The sequence below is a fragment of the Zingiber officinale genome, chromosome 5A (genome assembly GCF_018446385.1).
Source record: "Zingiber officinale cultivar Zhangliang chromosome 5A, Zo_v1.1, whole genome shotgun sequence".
NCBI classification, from domain to species: domain Eukaryota; kingdom Viridiplantae; phylum Streptophyta; class Magnoliopsida; order Zingiberales; family Zingiberaceae; genus Zingiber; species Zingiber officinale.
In genome coordinates, this window is record NC_055994.1 from 916613 (window position 1) to 936174 (window position 19562).

Sequence of the window (19562 nt, forward strand, 5' to 3'; positions counted from 1 at the left end):
TTCAAGGATGCAATGTATATCATGAGAATGTCATGACAATTTGATCGACGAAGGAACATAAGGACACGAGAATCCTAAAACAAGGGATCTGAACTAAAAGACGAGGATGACCCATAGCCGTCTAACTCCAAAAATACATCATAACTTGAAGACAAAATCCCCATCAGAAAATTTATATTTATTATAAAAAAAAAGCAAAAGGTCGAATGCTAGAACACAGTTAGACTTTCTAGATATTGACTTAAAAATGTGGAAGATTTGACTGGCTTGCGTGCTGCAAAAGGATAGGAATGGGCAAACTGAAATGGCAATTCAACTCCCAGTGCCCTGTGGAGTTTCCAAAAGAGTCTCAGCTCTTCTCCTCGCTAAGCGAAATTGGATCATTTGGAGTGCAAGTTCCTGAAGAATAGTTCTCACACCTGCGTCGAAGAATTCCTTTGCGCAAACAGGTGACGATTGACTTTACATGACCACGATGAGGTTCAAATCTCGATAAAGTAGAGATAAATATCTTCCGTATGTGCTAGTCTCTATTCCAAAGATTAATAGTCATCCGTAATTTACCTTCTCTGTGTTAATCCCAGAACGAATTGACGGAAACGTTAGGATGAACATATTCACTTTTTACCACCATGATTAAACAGAAACCGCTCGACTAATACCCATCTTAGCCCATTTAGCAGACTCTTTTATGGATGGATCATCTGAGGATAAACATTCTTCCAGGAACTCAATGCTTGCAACAGACTGGTTCATCAAGGTACTGGCATGGCTGCCGAGGGTGTCTGCTAAATCACCAAGGACCCCCACCGCAGTCTTCATAACAGCATCATCCCTAATAAAAGAATATAATAGCCACTGACTGAGTTGGCAAGAAGAAACATTAATCACTCAAAATCAACACAATTACAAAAACATAACATGAACACGTACATGTCTTTTTCATTGTATAGTGTATCTAGGAAATGAAGGATGTGAGGCGCCTAAGGCATCAGGAGTTGGGTCTTTGGACAGTTTTTGAAACGTTGCAATAGACCAGAGAATGCTTCCAGGATCTCGTTTCTAAGTTGATTGGCGTGATCCAGCATTTCGTCATCAGTTGCAACCGCGTGCGATGACAGTTCTGCTGCACTCTGTAGCATAGGCATGGCATAGATCAATTATTTCTCAAAGTTGTCCCCAATTGCTAATGCAATATCACCCAGACATGAAAATATTGGGGGCTTAACAGATCTGTGCAACTGAGTACTAGACAGATTCTTCAGTAATTGTGTCATGATTCCATCACAGTATGGTAGTATCTTCTCCTCCAATGTCCTGCATAGATCTCCAACAACTCCAACGGTGATAGCACACACCTCATATTCCTGAAAGTTTTGAAAACCCATTTCCAAATATGGATAAAAACCTTGCATTTACTTTATGAAATTTCCGTTGAGGATCAATATCAACATGTTAACGGATAAAAATAAAAATATGGATGAAAATAATTTTCTCATTCAAAGGATAAAATTTAATAGATAAAAATTAGAATGTATGGTTGAGAATATTTCTCTCATCCAATAGATAGAGATAACATTTCTTTGTGAATAGAATTTAATTTTCTGATAACTATGTATCTTGCATAGTGAGTACTATAAATACTCCTCTGCATTCATGTTCAATTATCCAACAAAAAATAAAAGTGTAATTTTCAAATTGATAGTTGTTTTTCATATTCCTTTTATTTTTCTCTCTAAAATTGTGAGTGATCTTCAAAAGTGTCTTTGAAGTGTGGATATAATATAAGTAATCTATTTACTTATTTATAGTCTAATTTTTTCAACAATTGGTATCAAAGCAGAACGATCAGGGATTATTCTTGGTGGAGTTATCTTGAATTGTGAGGAGGTTTATATTGTACAAGGTTGTAAATCAAACTTGTTCGGTATAATCAAAATCTTTCCGACACGATGAGCGACCTTCAAGTAGTAGGAGGAGTCAAGAAGCTCAACAATAAAAATTACAACACGTGGACAACATGTATGGAGTCCTACCTACAAGGTCAGGATCTTTGAGAGGTTGTTAGTAGTAGTGAAGTCATGCAACCGACCGAAGATGCCAATGACATCTTGCGAAAATGGAGGATCAAAGCAGGTAAAGCAATGTTTGCTTTAAAAATCACAATTGAAGAAGAAATGTTGGAGTACATCTGAGATGCCAAAACACCAAAAGAAGTATGAGATACTTTTGCTACACTCTTTTCAAAGAAAAATGATGCAAGATTGCAACTTCTAGAGAATGAGCTACTAGCAATAGGACAACGTGACAAAATAATTGCTCAATACTTCCACAAGGTAAAGTTGATATGTCGTGAAATTTCAGAATTAGATCCAATAGCTCCTATTGGGAAAACCAGGAAAAAAAGAATAATTATTCATGGTTTACAACCATAATATCAAGGATTTGTTGTTGCTATATAAGGATGACCAACACAACCATCGCTTCTTGAATTTGAAAATTTACTTGCAGACCAAGAAGCTATGGCTAAGCAAATGGGAGAAGTCTCGCTAAAGGGTGAGGAGGAAGTGCTTTACACCAATAATAGTAAGTGCAACTTCAAGTGGCACACTGGTGATGGATCTAAAAAGGATGGTGACAAAGTGAAGAGTTATCAAGTTAATGGAGTCCATCACCCAAGGAGAGCCCCAAAGAATCATGTCAATAGTAAAAAGTTTATTGGCGAGTGTTACAACTGTGGGAATGTGGGCCACATGACAAAAAATTGTTGGGCCAAGAAAAAGTTTGTTCAGAGTAATACTGCTACCTCTAATTCTAAGGAGAATAGCGAAGATGACTGGGATGTTGAAGCCTTGTTTGCTACAGAGGAAAATGAAGTAGCTTTCACAATAATGTCAAACAAGATTAACTACAAAGATGACTGGATCGCAGATTCAAACTACTCAAATCACATGACAGGTGACATAGAAAAATTACAAAACTTGTCTGAATACAAGGAAGCTCGTATGATGGTGATAGCCAACAACTCAAGGTGACCAATAGCTCACACTGGTAAGACAATAATTACACATCGATATAATTCTAACAAAGTGTCATTTCAAGATGTCTATCATGTCCCATAAATGAAGAAAAATTTATTATCTGTATCTCAATTTACATCATCAGGTCACTCTGTTCTGTTTGGTCCTCAAAATACAAAGGTATATCGAAATCTCAAAATATCAGAAACACTGACAATGGAGGAGCAACGACTAGAGTCGGTATACGTGATGTCAGCAGAGTCTGCATATATAGACAAGACAAGGAAAAGTGAAACATCAAAGATATGACATATGACATATGAGATTATGTTATGTTAACTATTCCAAGTTAAACATGATGATGAAGAAGTTGATGCTTAAGGGGCTTCCTCAACTAGACATATAAACAGACACGGTATGTGCGGGATGTCAATATGGTAAAGCACACCAATTATCATATCAAGAGTCAAAGTTTAAAGCAAAGGAACCATTAGAGTTAGTCCACTCTGATGTATTCGAACCCGTCAAGCAACCATCAATCGGTGGTATATCTAGATCTTATTTATGAAAAAAAATTTGATACATTTTTCAAGTTTAAAGAGTTCAAACAGTCAATCGAAGGAGAATTGGGAACGAAGATCTGTTATCTACGCACAGACAACGGGGGAGAATATAGCTCAAGAGAGTTGTCTCAATACTTAAGAGAAAGTCGAATATATCATCAGTACACATGTGCCAACACACCACAACAAAATTGTGTAGCGGAAAGAAAGAACCGACATCTTGCAGAAATTTGTCGGAGTATGTTGCACGACAAGAATGTATCTGGACTGTTTTGGGCTGAAGCAATGAGGACTGCAGCTTTTGTCATTAACAAACTTCCTCAACCAAAGTTAGAATTCATTTCACCTTTTGAGAAATTATGGAACATAAAACCTACAGTTAGCAACTTTCGAGTATTTGGTTGTGTATGTTATGTATTTGTTTCTGATCACTTACGAACCAAGTTCGACAAAAAAGTTATTAGATGTATCTTTGTGGGATATGATAGCCAAAGAAAGGGGTGGAAATGTTGCGATCCAATAAGTGGAAGATGTTACACTTCATGAAATGTAGTGTTCGATGAAGCATCTTCTTGGTGGAACCTAATTAAGGAGGTGTTATTAGATTCTAAAGACCTCGAAGACAAAGTGCAACAAAAGATGAGAGAGCATATTGTTCAACTTCAACCTTCAGATGAATCAGGAGATCCAAATGGCAATGATAATGAACAAAGAGTGGCTCAGAGTCCTTGGCAAACCAGCATATATCAACAACCAAATGAAGAAGAGAGGCCTAGTGAAATGGAAGAATTAACTCCACAATCTCAACTCCGAAGGTCAATAAGAACACGAAGGCCAAATCCAAAATATGTCAATGCAGCCATAGTTGAAGAAACAACAGAACCCGAGACATTTGAAGAAGTGTCGCACAGTCCTAATTAGGTGATAGCTATGAAAGAAGAGCTTGATGCACTGCAGCAAAATCAAACTTGGGATCTTATACCAAAACAAAAATATGTGAAACTCATTTCTTGCAAGTGGGTTTTCAAAATAAAGCGTCGTCCAGATGGATCAATCAAGAGGTATAAGGCTCGATTGGTAGCTCGTGGTTTCTCTCAACAGTATGGACTAGACTATGATGAAACATTTAGTCCAGTAGAGAAACTTACAACTGTACGGATCCTACTTGCACTTGCAGCCAACAAAGACTGGAATCTATGGCAGATGGACGTGAAGAATGCTTTTCTTCATGGAGAATTGGATCGGGAAATTTACATGATCCAACCAATAGTTTTCAGAACTAACATCATCCTGAATATGTGTGTAAGCTATGGAAAGCGCTCTATGGATTGAAACAAGCACCCAAGACATAGTATGGTAAGATTGTTGAATTTCTAACTCAAAGTGGTTATTTAGTAATATCTGCAAATTCCAGCTTATTTATCAAAATAAATAAAGGAAAATTAGCTATCATGCTAGTATATGTGGATAACCTAGTCATAACAGGCGATAACAAAGCAGAAATTCTTCAAATGAAAGAGAATTTATTAGTTTGATTTCAAATGAAAGAACTTGGGTAACTTAAGCATTTTCTTGGTTTAGAGATTGATCGCACACAAAATGGAATATTTCTTTGTCAACAAAAATATTCCAAAGACTTGTTGAAAAAGTTTGGAATGCTCGAATGCAAGCCAATCTCGACACCTATGAAACCAAATGTCAGAATGTATGCACATGAAGGGAAAAGCTTAGAAGATGCAACTATGTATCAACAATTGGTAGGCAGTCTCATCTACTTAACCTTAACTCGACCTGATATTTCTTATGCAGTCAGTGTAATAAGTCGGTACATGCAAAATCCAAAGAATACTCATTTCGAAGTAGTTCGACGAATACTAAGACATGTACTGAACTATAACGCTAAACATGCCGAAAAGCATATCGGAAAAATAAGTTTCTATCCAGAAGATCCATGCGAAGGACACCATAGACTAAGTTTTGTTAAAAGATATATACCTTTGTTGCGTGCCTTTCGCAATCCTGACGGTAATATTCTTTAGGATGTAGATCTCAGCATCATCAGCACGTCCGTGTCTCTACAGTATCCACACGAACACGTTCTCCGTCTGTCTCACGAACTCACAAAATGAAGAAAGAAACAATCAAAGGTTATACTAGCAACCTCTTTTGGAAGTTTCGCCCAAGAGTGGAAGAAGGAAGAAGAGCAAAAATCAAGAAGATTACCATCATCCAAAAGGCCACTTCATCTATATAAGGTAACTTCACAAAAGGGTTATTTTATCAAATAGGTTACTTCACCAAAAGGTTATTTCATCTAAAGGTTACTTTTACAAATGACTTTTGTATTCATCCAATAAATATAAAAATATTTTTATATTTTTATCTTCCTTTTAATTAATGATATATTAATGTCTATTAATATTCATTAATCTTAATGTGTTGGATTTAGAATATTGGATTAACCATTAATCCAATAAGTCATTAATCCAATAAACCAATGAGTCTAACCCATTACTCAATAAGTCTAATCCAAATTCATTCGAGTCTAACTCAATGTGTATAATTTAGATTAAAGTTAACCCCATAATGCATCTTCAAATCAACATGTTCCTTGTGTGCGACCCAATAGACTCTCGTAATATTGACAATGTATCTAAAATCATTTTAGATACATAAGCAATGAGTGACATCTAGCAATGCATCATTGCTACCCAAGTGATAAGAATGTCGAGATCTGACCTAATCTTTCTGTGTCTATTATCTTGTATGACTCAATCCTTCTATCCTTGATATCTAGATTGATCAATGAGGCATAGAACATGTTATCATCTTATCAATTTTTGTATTTCTTGATCTCTAAGTAGACGCACTCAATCAAATAAGCTCAATATCACATATTGACTCATTTGAGCATGATCATGGATTCTTGTGTCCTACTAATCAAGGGGCCCACAGATATCACTTCCGTCATATGGAAGGAATATATCTCATCTACATCACTCACATCCCTCCGCATAACTTATTGTATATACAGTGATCGACTTTATAGTCTATCTTGTTACAAGTGACGTTTGTCGATACTAAAGTACACAACTCCTTATGTAGGAACCGTAGTGACTTCAGGTCTAAAGACTATTCATACCAATAGTCACATGAGAATGTTTATAACATTCATATAATGATCCATGAAACATTCTCATGGTGGGTCATTCAGTACATATTCTTTAATATATACTCATGTGTCAACTTGATATCTCATATCCATGACTTGTGAGATTAAGTCATCCATTGACCTACATGCTAGTCTTAATGTATTAATATTGTCCTTGTATATTAATGTTTGACTAGGAATAATTAAGAGTATTGTTCTATGTATATCTACAATATCCCACTATTAATTCAACCAATTGATATGTTGTAAACTAGAACCTACTAACCTATGACATTATTATACTTATTCATTTGGCACTGAACTGAAATAAATATAATAACCAACTTTGTCTTTTATTAATAATGAAATATGATATAAAAGGAGCCCTTTACAATCATCTCTTAATTGGTACTAGGGTTAATACTAACAAGATATGTAAAGAGCACAATTGATTATGGCCTTTTATATAAAAGAAATAAAGACTGCAAGTTAGTTGGCTACTGCGATGCTAACTATGTAGGAGATTGTGACAGCAAAAGATCAACAACTGATTATGTATTCAAACTTGGTTCTGGAATGATCTCATGGTGCAGCAAGAGATAACCAACTGTATCATTATCAACCACTGAAGCTGAGTATCAAGCAGTAGCAATGACAGCTCAAGAGAGTGCATGGATAATATAACTAATGAATAATCTACATCAACCAGTAGATTATGCAGTTCCTGTACATTGTGACAATCAATCAACAATTCATTTGGCAGAAAATCTGATCTTTCATACAAGAACTAAGCATATTGAAGTTCATTATCATTTTATCAGAGAAAAAGTTCTACAAGGAGAAATTGAGATGAGATAAATCAGTACAGATGATCATGTTGTGGACATGTTCACAAAAGGATTGAGCGCCAACAAATTTATGATGTTCCTTTATCAACTCAGCACAGTACAAAGGGTTGGTGTTGAGAGAGAATGTTGAAGATCAATACCAACCTGTTAACAGATAAGAATAAAGACATGGATGAGAGTAATTTCTCATTCAAATGATAAAATTTAATAGATAGAAATTAAAATGTATGTTTAGGAGTTATTCTCTCATCTAATAGATAGGGATAAAATTTCTTTGTGGATAGAATTTAGTTTTCTGATAACTATGCATCTTGCATGGTAAATATTATAAATACTTCCCCCTGTATTCATGTTCAAATTGAAAATTATTCTTCATCTTCTTTTTCTTTGTTTTTTCTAAAATTATGAGTGATCCTCAAAAGTGTTATATTGTCTTTGAAGTATAAATATAATACAAGTAATTTATTTATAATCCAATTTTTTCAACAATTTCGCCCAATAACATATGCAACTGCACCAATTGCAAGCATAGCCTCTTCGTGTACTGTAGCATTTCGGCAAGCAAACACATGGAGAAAAAGTACCATTATCTGGTCAGCATACTGCATAAAAGTATACTTCGTTGTCTCAGATGCTTCCAACTTCTGGATTATAACCTGCAAGCATCCGCAAAGAAGGCCTTGCAGTTCATTCTGCTTCTCTCGCTCATCTGAAGACAGCTTCTGGGCCTTAAGAGTTTGGTGGAGCCAGCCCCGTCCTTCGACTGAAGAGGCCCTGGGAGAAATAATAAAATGAGATCCCAAATAAATTTCTAATAATACATAATTTATCTACAATAACTTCTTCTAGCATTTCTATTCGCAAAATCTTCTATAATATTATCAGTTTCAAGAATTTCCAAGATATCTTTCTCAATACATAAAATTACCAATCCATTTAATCTTTCTTGAGACATTGATGATCTCATATATGTTTTTAATAATTTTAATTTTGAAAAACTCCTTTCAGCCGATGCTATTGTAACAGACATAGTCAACAAAATTCTATAAGTAATTGCAACATTTGGATAACAATCTACAATTTGAACAAATTTAAGAATATCAATTGCAGACATTATATTTTTAATTCAGTAAATAAATCTTCTAACTCAACATCTGATGAGTTGTCATGAGTTAGAGTAGATTTTAACTTGATACAATATTTTCTTAATTCATCATCATTCAAAGTTCTTAATGTTTTTGAATCAAATAAAAAGGTAAATATATTTTCAAAGGTTTTCATTTGCTCGAATCTACATTTTAAAGAAGCAATTGTCATGTCCACAACAGCAATAAAATAATCAATTCTAAAAGACTCTTCTAATGATAGTGAAACTTCATCATCTTCTCTTTCATTAAATTATTTTTTTCTAAAAATACGATGCTTTGTTGTAAATATTGGCTCTATATTCATATCTAATGCAAGACTCTTAGCAATAGTCAAACTTGTAGCATAACCATCATTCCTATACTTTTCAAAAAATGAGATTACACCTTCTAATTGTTTCATGGCAGAGTCAATGCACATAGATTTTGATTGTAATTTCTTACTCATCATGTTTATAGCAAATAAGATATCATACCAAATGATCATACCAAGTAAAAATTCAAAGTTTTCGATTGAATTAGCTAAACTTTCAGCTTCACTTATTGACTTTGCATCATCACAAATATTATTTAATTCAAGTAAAGCTTCTCTCACTTCCACAATTTGAAATCTAATAGTTTGAATACTTTTAATACGACTTTCCCAACGAGTATTCGACAAAGATTTGACGGTTAATCCTTTCACATTATTAAGTAAAATTTTCCATCTCTTAGGAGAACTTGAAAAATAATGTATATATGCATTGCACTACTCCAAAAAAAAGAAACAACTTTAACACAAGAATGTGTCATATCACTAAGGGCACGTTTGGTTCGAGTTATCATATATAACCTTTGGTAATCACATAACCAAGGTTATGGGAGAATACAACATAATCTTAATCTTGTTTGGTTCAACTAGGTAATGGTATAATCTAACTTGACATTTCCTATATTACCCCTTGTTTAATTATATGATTAATTTTGTAGAATAAATTAAATTAAATTAATAATAATAATAATAATTATAATAATATTAATGAATAAGTTGATAATATATATAATAAATAAATAAAATTGATTTATAATTTTAAAGTAAATTTATATATTTGTAAAATATAATTAGATATGTAATTAACTTATTATATATATTTTAAATTTATATACATTTGGATATGTGATTAAAATTTTTAATTATTTTAATATATTTTATTTTCCTTTTAATCCTTCTCAATTTTTTTACGCATCTTCTCCCCGCTTCTGCCCGCAGCAACGCTGCCTCCTCCGCAAGCCGTCGGCGCCGCCTCCTTCGCAAGCCGCCGACGCCGCCTCCTTCGGCAACAACCGGCACCGCGCGCCGCATCCTCTGCAAGCCGCCGGAGCCGCCTCCTCCGCAAGCCGCCGATGCACCATCTCCACGAAGAACGAACAGGTACAGAGCCTCTTCTTGTAGATGATCACTGCTATGAGGAGCCATCTCCCACATTCATTCGACGAAATCCCTAGGGAACCTCTTCTTGTAGGTGAGGAGCCATCCGCTGTCGTGATCGGAGCTTGTGATCGAAGCTTCACACGAGAAACTCCGGGAGGGTGAGGCGGAAGATCTCATGGACATCCCTGCTCATCTCCTGCTCTTTGAAGGGTAATTTTGGAAAAATATATTGATAACCCCGGAATCGTAGAAAACCTAAGGGTGCGTTTGGTTTGCCCCATTTTCATTTTCATTTTTCTGAAAAACGTGCATTTTTCATTTTTTAGAAAATGACTTTTCCGCGTTTTTCGTTTTCTTAGAAAATGCTCTCTCATTTTCTTAAAAATGAACGTAAAAAACGCAAACCAAACGCGTTTTCCATTTTCTCAGAAAATGAAAACAGAAAACAGCATGGAAAATGCAAACCAAACGCCCCCTAAGATTTCCAGGGTTTTCTGATTCCTGGATCTATTCCCTAATTGCTGACGTGACGGGAATATTACATTACCAGGAATCACCAATTACTTAAACCAAACAAGATTATTGTTGATAATCTACTAAGGTTATCAGCGATAACCCGAACCAAACACGCCCTAAGAGTTAGATTAAGACTATGACAAGCACATGACATATATAACGCTCTTGGATTTATTTCAAGAAACCTCTTTTGAACTCCTTGGTGTTTTCCTTTCATATTGGAGCCATTATCATAACCTTGACCTCTAATATTTTCAATACTAAGATCAAGTGATTTTAACACATTTTGTAATTCGTTAAAAAGTCCTAAACCTGATGTATCATCTACTTTTAGAAACTCTAAAAAGTACTCCTCTATTTTCACTTTATTATCTAACATTTTAACACATCGTACTATAAAAGTCATTTGTTCTTGATGACTTATATCTGGGGTACAATCAAGAATTATTGAAAAATATTTTGCTTCTTTAATTTTATTAATGATAACACTTTTAACATTATTAGCTAAAATATAAATCAACTCATTCTGAATTTTATGACCTAGGTAATGATAATGAATTTCATTATTTTGAATACGTCTAATATGATCTTGCATCACATAATCAAATTCAACAATCATTTCAATTAACCACAAAAAATTTCCATTATTGTCTTGATAAAGTGTTTCATTAGATCCTCGAAAAGTCAAACAACGTTTAGAAAGACATTTTACAGTTGCTATTATTCTTGTTATAACTTGTCTCCAACGCTCTTTTTCTTTGGAAATCTCTCATTGTATGTCTTTATCAATTGTTAGATTTTTATCTGATCACATTTTTAATTCATTCCAAGTGTTCATGTTAGTTTTATGTTCAATAGTATTTTCATGTTCTTTAAGTCGTTCACTAAGATGTTTCCAATCTCTAAATCCATCCTTTGCTAATGAACTTCTATTGTTTTCAGATTTAAACAACTTGCAACAAAAGCAATAAATTTTATCCACATATTTACTATAAACCAACCACTTTCAGTCTCTTATTTCTCCATTACTTAAATGTCTAGAATAATGAACACAAGAAAAATGCCTAGAAGTGTCGTCCAAAGGATATACAATATTCATTTCTCTTATAGGCCCTTTTTCAACTAAAATATCACGTGCATTGCTATCAAAATTATCCCAATTTCTTGGATCATATATATCAAGTGAAGAAATAAATTGTTCATCAATGTCAATATTCTCATTATCTACCCTATTTAAAATATTTTCATGCTCACTCAAATTTTCCCTTTTTTCATTAACATTGTGAATCTCATTACACTCATCAACATCATTAACAGTCATAGTTGAATTTTGTGGATTTCTATGAAAACTTTTAATAAAGAATTTATTAATAGCACCTCTTTGTGATTCAGTCACTTGTTCTAGTTTTTTTTCTTTTTTTCCTTTTCTCACATCTAGAAAGATGTTTTTTAGCCAACATATTATAATGTATAAAACCACAATAATTACAAAAAAAACAGATAATTCAAATTATTTCACTAGTAAAGGAATAATAACACCTGTAATATGATAGTTTTCAATATTAAAGGAAATGCCCTAGGTCGTTAAGTTAAGCACCTCATCAAACAACACCTGTTAAAAGAAAATTAAATCATGATCAAATTAAAACTAATTAGTAAAATTATGATACTTAAAGAAACAACAATACTATTGGTTATCTTTCCATGATCTCCATGATGCAAGCAGATTTACAAATCAACTTGCGCCTTAAGACTTTAAACAATTTGGAGTTATAAACACATGCTACAATTTTTATGGAAGTCGAAAACCTAATAAAAAAAATCCATTTCATCTTAAATTTCTATCACAAATCGACTCGTAGCTACTTTGTGCTACACTGCTACTAAGGTCACAAGTTCTAAGGCCACCATGCGATCAAAATTACAAGGGATAAACCATGATTTAAAAAATCTGCATCATTTCTCCTATAACAATAATATTTTTTCATAAAAATAACTACATAAAAAATAGCAAACACATGCTACAGCAAACAATTAAATTCTCCATAGATCATAGATGATTAGTTAATTCATTATCAAATTGAAACTAATTAATAAAATTATTAAGAAATAGGCAAATAACAATTCTTCAAGTGCTGTGACTTTCACTATCTACAATATGAGAACAAACTGGCCACAAAGATTCAAGTAGACAAAAGGATAGTGCAAATAGTCGGCCCATGCAGTATATTTCATAATAAACAATACTGAGATTGTGTTCCAGTTTTCCTTTTTGTACCATTTTGTGTAAAATCACTAGGTATAAATATGCCAACTGCAAGTCTGCAATGACTCAATTGTTAAAACAAACTCTCTCCACCAAAATAAGTTCTTTTATTATCAAGACAGTGCATTCTTCAACAACAAATACAAATACAACAATTGAAACTCAAGATGTTATAGCCCGTTTATCAAAAGGAACACAATCATCTTTAAGCAAGAATTATAACCATACCAGTGTAGGGAGGATAACCTAGTTCTACAACCAGACACGCCAATGCCAATAGAAACCATTGAAACTAGGGCAAGTTAGCATACCTAAACTATGCTGTCTATGCATTGAAACACCGGATGCTTCAGAGGCAAGCGAGCATTCGAGGATGCGGACGAACGTTTTCTGGCAGCGAGGAAGCACAGTGATGGCAACCTGTGAGGCTGTGAGTAAAGAAAAACAGAAACCACTAGGCTTACCGCTTACACTGTCACACACCAGTCACCAAACACCGTTGAACGAACAAAATTTTCCTCCAAAAAAATCAAATCTAACAAAAATCTGAGAGCAATTTTTCACAAATAGTCAACGACAATAGACAACCAATGAACCAAAGCTCAAATTCACAATGAAAATTCTAATTCCATGGGTTGTATTTATCATCTCTGTGGATAAAAAATAACGGTAAAAAAATCTTGAGAAGTGACAACGATGCAAAGAAGAAGAAGAGATGCAACATAATCACAGAAATAATCGTTGAAGGGCCGTGAGCGAAAGAAGAAGAGATGCGACAGGGACCTCTAATATTTTCAAATAGAAAGGGAGGAGAAGACATATCTTGAGTCCTTCTCAACTTCTCTTTCTCGTAGGTCGTAGGCGTAGGTGCAGGCGGGAGGCGGCATCGCAGTGAGCGCTGCAGGCCAATTTTCCATCGCAGGTGGCAGAAGCAAGTTTTTTGCCTTAATCTGTTTTCATTCCTCTAGTATAATTATTAAACATAATATTAAAAAAAAAAAATTTAGGCCCCCTCAAAATCTAGGCCCAGGGCCATCGCTCAAGATTACCCTCCTCCAGGGCCGGGCCTGGGTGGAGCTCCAACATTATAACTGGGAGCAACTGAGTCACGACTGGGGCGGTCTCATCAGTTGACGTTCTCACAACTTCATTCAGGGTCTCATAAGCTGGCGTCCTCAAGCGGGAGACCCCAGCATCATCCCTGTGTGTGACATTAAGGAGGGACTGAATTATATCTTGGAAGAAAGGGGACAGTGGTGATCCTGGACTATCTTCATAACCTTGGGCAAGAAAGTAAAGTGCACCACAGGCTTTTTCAGCAACATTAGGAACATCCTTCATGCTCTGAAGGAGGACAGTAAGTATCTGCTGGCAATTCTCATTAGTTATGACAGAAGTCTCTAGAGTGGATCCATGTAGAAATTCAAATATTCTTCCCAGTGTCCAAGCAGTAGTGTCTTTCACATGGTTATTTGGATCTTTCATCAAGGCAGTGAGCATAAAGTTTAGAGCAACATTGACAACGGAAATGAGCTTGTCCTGTGATGGACCCTCCAGAATTGAACCAAAGGCATAAGTTGCAGCTTGTCTCTGCCTCCACTCTGGTTTTGTTATGTTTTCCTGAATGAAAGGCATCACGAGAGGCACTATGTCATCCCCAGCTGTGCGTGCAACCAAACCCAAACATGTTCCTCCATCCATTGTGAGTCTCCAGCCCCCTTCATCCTGGCGCGAGACACGCAACAACACAAATTTCTCTCCACCTTCATTCCCTCATTCTCTATCGTGCAACTCCTATTCGGCAGAGTACCCGTGATAGCATTCAGGTGTCTCTCAGTTCGCCGTGACACTAGTGCTTGGTGAAATCACGGTTAACCGTTGTATCCTAGGAAACAGACGACCTGAGTAAACCTCGAAACACTGCCGGAGGTGGGGCGAATCTGTTTCAAGGAAACTACGTCAGTCGCAGGTCTCGATAAGTTTTCCCGATCGGCTAGTATGTTCGCCCGACCTGTCTGCTCGTCAAGTCTGCCTTTCGCCAGACCTGTCTGCCTCTCGCTCGACCGGCTGCTTCGTCCAACCTGCCTATCCAGACCTGTCTACTCGCCCGGTCTGCCTTTTGTAGAGAAAACCAGAATCGACGAAACTTCCATCACTCCAAGAATATCGAAGTGACTTACCGTGAAGAAGCTCTTGATATGAAGAAATTTTAAGAGATAAAAAACTGGACGATGGAATAATAAAAAGTCTCTTACATTCAAATTCAGTAAAGAAGGAGCCTATAAATAGGCTTTACAAACTATCGCTAGATCCTATAAAATAGGATCACGTAAGACCAGATCCTATAAATTAGGATCACAAAGATAAATTCTAATTAAAGACTCGGACAATGATTAACCTTTCAAATTATAAAATAAAATATTTAAATCTTAACTAAAAAATTACGAACCAAAAAAATAAAACATCACTTTATAATTCAACACTCCCCCTTAAAGTGATGTTCTCAGAACTAATCCGAGCTTTGATCGCATATCTTTGAATGCACCCTTTGGAAGTGTTTTTGTAAAAATGTCAGCAATGTTGTCTTCACTCTTAACTGCGACCATATAAATAATTCCGTCGAGCACTTTCTCACGAATGAAATGATGCTCAAGTTCAATATGTTTTGTCCTCGCGTGGAAGATAGGATTAGACGTAAGTTTGATTGCACTCAGATTATCTCCATGAATAGGAATGGGTTGATCAATGGGTACGTGCAGATCTTCAAAGAGTCTACGAAGCCACATACACTCTTGAGCAGCCTGAGCAGATGCTTTGTACTCTGCTTCAGTCGTGGATAGAGATACTGAACTTTGCTTTTTGCTACACCATGATATACTTGTTGCTCCTCGCAGAAATACAAAACCAGAAGTTGATCTCCGATCATCCAAGTCTCCACCAAAATCAGCATCTGCAAATCCTTGTAAAGAAAACTCTACACCCTTCTCATAGAGTAGACCCAAGTTAAGAGTAGGATTAACATATTTTAAGATCTTCTTAGCCTCTTCGAAGTGTGGCTTCCTTGGCTCTTGCATGTATCGACTGACCATACCAACAGAGAAGGCAATATCCGGCCTTTTTATTGTCAAATAAATAAGACTTCCCACAAGTGTACGAAAGGGACGAGGGTCCGACAAACATGTTCCTTCGTCACAACGAAGTCTTGTATTTACATCAAGTGGTGTAGATCGCTTCTTTCCATCAATCAAACCAAATTTCTCAATGAGTCGTTTAGCATAACTGAACTGAGACACATAAATTCCTTTATCCAGATTTTCAATTTGCAACCCAAGAAAATTACTAAGCTCCCCAAGTTTCTTCATATCAAATCGCAACGAAAGTTCTTCCTGAAGACGAGTGACCTCTGCAAAATTGCTGCCTGTTAGAATTATGTCGTCCACATACAACAGAACGATCACCATGAGTCCTTGACGTTTCTTGATAAAGAGACTTGAATCTGCTTCAGAAGTTGCGTAGCCACAGAATCTTAAATATTCTGCAATTTTTCCGTACCACGCACGTGGAGCTTGCTTTAATCCGTAGAGGACCTTCTTTAATTTACACGCAAAATCCGGATGGTACTCGGACACAAATCCAAGCGGTTGATCCATATAAATATGTCTATCAAGCTCTCCATATAAGAAGGCATTTTTGACGTCCAACTGCCACAATTTCCAATCCAGGCTAGCCGCTAGTGCTAGAACAGTACGTACCGAAGTCATTTTTGCCACGGGACTAAATGTTTCTTCATAATCTTCCCCGTACTTTTGAGAGAAACCTCGAGCTACTAGCCTTGCTTTGAATCGGTCTATGCTCCCATCAGCCTTCCTCTTTATTCGAAAGACCCATTTGCACGAAACTGGTTGCACTTCAGGAGGTTTAGGAACCAAGTCCCATGTCTGATTTTTCTGCAAGGCATCCATTTCTTCTTTCATAGCAGCTTCCCATTCTTTTACTCCTTTAGCATCATCATAAGAGGAAGGTTCATCATCATCAATAGGATTAGCAAATAAGCAAGAAAATTTTGTACAAAATTATCATCTCTATAACGAGATGGTCGCACAATATTTCGTCTCGGGCGTTGGTTGGTTATTTCCTCCTGAGAGCCATCATCTTGGTTTGGACACAAGCTCTCCTTTCCTCCTTGATTTTCTTTAGGCATGTCTTCTGAGAAATGGGATAATGGCAAAGTTATCATATTTTTTCTTCCTTGTTGATATCTGCAGAATCATGGGAAGAAATCTCATCAAAGATAACATCGCGAGAAACAACACATTTATTAGCCGTAGGATCCATACACCGCCAACCCTTTCTTTGTTCGTCATAACCGACGAAAATGCATTTGATTGCTTTAGCATCCAACTTACTTCTTTGAGAATCAGACACGTGAACGTAGCATATTGAACCAAAGACTCGAAGATACTTCACGTTTGGTTTAGCATAAAAAAGCAATTCATAAGGTGCCTTATTATTGCTTGATCTGAGTGGCACCCGATTAATAACATAAGCTGCACATTTTATGCCTTCTGCCCATAATGCCTTGGATAAATTCTTCGCATGCAACCAACACTTGCAGGTCTCCACAAGGTGTCTAATTTTTCGCTCAGCCACGCCATTTTGTTGTGGTGTCTCCGGACAAGATAATTCTCTTTTAATGCCATTATTTCGACAAAATGAGAAAAATTCATTTGAACAGAATTCCCCTCCGTTATCTGTCCGTAAAATCTTGATTTTTCTACACAATTCTCCTTCCACAGTTTCCTTGAATTTTAGAAATTTTGAAAATACCTCTGATTTGTGTTTCACAAAATAAACCCATGTGAACCGCGTATAATCATCCACAAACAGCAACATATAGTGACATTCGGAATAAGAAGCAGTTAGAGTGGGACCCATCGAATCACTATGTATTCGTTCCAAAGGAGTTGTGCATCGTGAATTTGAACTTTTGAAAGGAAGTCTATGTGCCTTTCCAAACTGACAACCTTCACAAATTTTTTCATCCTCAACTTTTGATAGATTGGGCAAACTATCAACTAATTTTCTTTGAATCATAAACTTCAACTTAGTCATGTTTAAATGACTAAGTCTTGCATGCCACAAAGAGGAATTATCATTGCTACTCATCTTTTCAATGTATGAGTTTGATGCAGATAGAACAAATAAATCATTCACGCGTGTACCAGTATGAACAACGTCGGCTTTAATTTCTTTGACGTTCCGAAGAAACTTCACATCTCGCGGTCCAAAGAGCACGAAGTTTCCAGCATCCACCGCATTTGCAACAGATAAAAGGTTCTTTTGTATCCCAGGCACGTGATATACACTGTTTAGTGTTATTGATTCTCCACTATTATTATCAATAACAACGGTGCCTTCTTTTTGAATTTTATGAATTGTATTATCAGCGGTGATAATACCCTTGCCGCTATCATGTAACTGAGAGCATGAAAAAGTTGATTCGTCTCCTGTAAGATGATGACCACAACCGGAATCTACAATCCATTCATTATTGGTTGGATGCTTTGTGTGAGAAGTTTCTTTTGCTACTAAGCATGTTCCTCGTTGAGTATCAACAATATCAGTAAGAAAGCAATTCTTCCAATCATCTTCTTTTTCAAGCTTTTTGTCCACATCGGCCAAATTTGCATAATTTTCTGACTTTAATTTAACTCGACAATTTTTTCTAATATGACCGAGTTTGCCGCACCTATAACATTTGAACGTCTTCTTAGGTGCATTTGAATGATCTGGAGTACTTTCTTCTATCTTACCCTTTCCTTTATAAAAATTGCCTTTTTTAACAAACAATGCACTCTTTGGCTCCTCCTTAATACTCGTTGTAGCCATTTGCTTGGCCAATGATTCCTGCGACGAGAGAAGATTTTCAAGTTCTTCTAGTGATGGTTGTTGAGCCCATCCTGGAATTGAAGTGATAAACGGAGTATACTCAGGTTGAAGACCACGAATAATATATCGCTTCTTTCTTGCTTCCGAGATTCGTTCTTCAGAATTTATAAGAGAGATTTCTGAACATAAATTTTTTAATTTGAGAAAATATTCAGAAATAGAGATACCTTCTTGCTTCATAACTGCCAACTCATTTTCGAGCATTTGCAACCGAGCCTCATTCTTTTTATTGAACAATCGATCGAGAGTTTGCCAAATTTCACGAGCAGACTCACACCCGATTATATGCTCAAATATTCCATGAGAAATGGATCTCTTCAAAACAAATTCTGCCTTAGCATTTTGTTGCTTCCATTTCTTAAACGCTTCTGCATTTTCGATGATATTTGCCGGAGCGACAACTCCATTAGTGGAAACGACATCCCACAAATCTTCACCGACTAGATACGACTCCATACACGTCTTCTAGATCCGGTAGTTGGACTGATTCAACAATTCCAAACCAAGTCCCGCTACACGACCAGTGCCTTCCATATCGAGAGAGCAATAACCTTCTTCACGAAAATAACCTGGCTCTGATACCATGTAGAGAAAACCAGAATCGACGAAATTTCCGTCACTCCAAGAATATCGAAGTGACTTACCGTGAAGAAGCTCTTGATATGAAGAAATTTTAAGAGATAAAAAACTTGA

At 36.0% G+C, this 19562-nt stretch overlaps 1 pseudogene; it reads right to left on the reverse strand.

Moving 5' to 3' along the window:
• Nucleotides 1-636: 636 nt before the first annotated feature.
• LOC121982658 lies at nucleotides 637-14742 on the reverse strand (annotated as a pseudogene).
• Nucleotides 14743-19562: the final 4820 nt, after the last annotated feature.